Source organism: Caloenas nicobarica, chromosome 4, assembly GCF_036013445.1.
Source record: "Caloenas nicobarica isolate bCalNic1 chromosome 4, bCalNic1.hap1, whole genome shotgun sequence".
NCBI classification, from domain to species: domain Eukaryota; kingdom Metazoa; phylum Chordata; class Aves; order Columbiformes; family Columbidae; genus Caloenas; species Caloenas nicobarica.
Window position 1 is genome coordinate 66722278 of NC_088248.1, and position 2681 is coordinate 66724958.

Genomic DNA, 2681 nt, shown 5'->3' on the forward strand with positions numbered 1-2681 from the left:
TCCTGGTTCCCCCGGTACCCGCAGGGACACCTGGAGAGCCCAAAGACCGTGCCCAGGGGCACAAGGATGCTGTGTGCTGCTTCGCTAACCAGAGGGAGCTCTGCATGTTCAGAGCTGCAGAAAGAGGGGGAAGAAAAGGAGTTTGGGTTTGGTTCTCTTCTTAAATTTTTCCCTGCAGATCTTTCAAAAGCTGTAACTCAGTGATAAATATTCATTTCAATGTAGTACTGAAAATTCAACTGATGACACCTCAGAGAGAAAATGATCCAGGAATAAAGTAAATTAACATATAGCTCCCACCTTATCATAGAATAAAAGCGATTTTTCAGAATGTATTATTTAACTTAAAAGCATCTCAGCAGAGTCCCTTTAATATCTTCCATTCCACTAATTTTCTTCTCCAGTATCATTAATTTTTGCTATGAACCCACAGTTTCCCCTGAATATACTGTGTATTTCCTTCCCTGGGTAAACTTTTGTCATTCAAGATTCAAGTTGCTGAGACGCTAGCTCTGGTTTTATACCTATCATTTAATCCCAGCTCTTAGACCTAAGGGTATTGAGGTGAATTAGATAGTTTAAGAAACAGTATAAGGCAGATATAAGAGAAAGGAAAAGACAAGAGCAGTTCAGCAAATTTGAGCTAACAGTTGTGAGCAGGACATATTTGACTCAGGTTAACAGAAAATAAGGTATGGGAAAAGATGACAATATGGGAAATCATCATCTGTGAAGAGTTTCAAATTAGGCAAGGCTGAAAGGCAGAGGTTAAAAAGTCAGCTAAGCAGCAAACCAGCCAACTGGTATTTTTGTTATCTTACATAGAAAAAATATAAATTCATATTAACAGCAGATACCTCCTATAGATGAAGATATTCCAGTATCTATAGTTGCCATTTTAAAATTTGGTGGGGTACTGTCAAGGCTCTTCAGTTTTTAAAATGACATATTGAAGTATTTTCTCTGAGTGTATATGCAGGCATGTTACCTAACCCTGAAGTCACATGGAGTCACGCTGTGGCTTTACCTAGGAAGGTTCCTCATTATTTTACCTTCAAGTTCACTAGGGCTCATGCAAAAAATAATTCACCCAGTCAAGCATCATGTTTGTCTCCCCAGTAAACCCAGTTTGGGGGCGGAAATTTGACATTTCTCTCTCCAGGCCCTTTGACTATCCCACACTAGCAACGTGTACCTTCAACACTTGACCTGCAGTGCCAAGATCAAGCTCTTCACAAAATACATTTTAGCTGCAGGTTTCCTTATAAAAGGTGGGTAGAGGAGGAGGAGGAGATGCTACCTGCCTTTTATGCAGCAGTCTCACAGTGAAATGCTCCCGTAGGAGCTGGAAATTTGCATTCAAACCTTTCCTCAGCTGAAACCCACACACGCCAGCTGAGCACATTAAATAGCAGGACCGGGTGGCAGGAGGCCCAGGGTACCTGCCACCTGCTCCCCCCATCACACCAGAGACCGGCAAGGATGAGGAGGACTGAAAAATGGGGCAGGAGAAGCCGCACATCTCTGTAGCCTGGTAGATGGAGTATGTAGCCAGCAGTGCAGGTGTCCATGTCCCAGATACTTTCTACAGGCAAATTCTGTATTTTAATCCATACCTACTTAATCCAAAATGCACAGCCAGCATGACTGAAAAGATCCTCTTTGCTAGGTAAATTACCAAGCTATCGAGCGATAGAGCTGTGGTCGCTGCTCCAGTCCTCTCTCGTGGACCATATTCTCCACAACAGACTGAAAAGTTCACAGAAGAAGGGAGGAAGCATCTCAACCCCCTCCTCCTTATCTTCATCTTCATCCTGCTCCAGGCAGCCAGTGAACCCTGTAAAACAGTATAAAACAGTGGGTGATTCTCAGCCCACCACCAGCAGAGTGAACATCCTTCTGGCATGTCTCCCCCACGCTAGCCACTCAGCAGCACTTGGGGAAGCTCTTAAAAAATAATAAAAAAAAAGCTGGCTCCTGCTCAGACACCTGCAAGGAAGGACCAAGATACCTGCTTTGCTAAAGGGGGTTCACGACTGCAGCATTTGGAGGCGAGGTTTGGATCCTGCCTGGTGTCCTCTGGGACACGACCTGCTGCTGCCTGTGTGCACGCAGCTCCCCCACAGATGTGCTTTCGGGTCCCTTTCTGCGATACCTTTCTCACATGCTGGGGGCAGAGCCTTGGGGTTTAACACAGGTTTCTGCAGTCTGCTCAGATCCACCCACCTGGAAATTAGTCATTCCAGCAGCTAATTGACTATGCTTTCGTACAGCTTTTTCAGGCCATCTTCTTCCCCAGACTCATTCCTTTTATTTTCCCCTGGTCAATAATTTTTTTACTCCTGTACTAACCTGAAAACCTCTGGGTGACAGCTCCATTCTGGAAGCTGCTAATTGTCTAAAAGAAGAGAAAACTCTTAATTTTTTTAAAGGCACAGTTCTGCCACTCTCCAGCAGATGATCAGTAGGTGCATACACGATATTATGCTTCAGGACTAGGCATCAGAATATTATATAAATAGGTTTGGTTTTGCCTAGTAAACCTTTCCATTATATCCAAACAAATGCACCGATTCTTTTTTCTCCTTCTGATTTTATAGCTTCCTATTTAGATGTAATTGCCAATAATGTTTTCTTTAGTCTTATGACAGGCAGAAGTAGGTCTCTAAAGTATTAGGTAG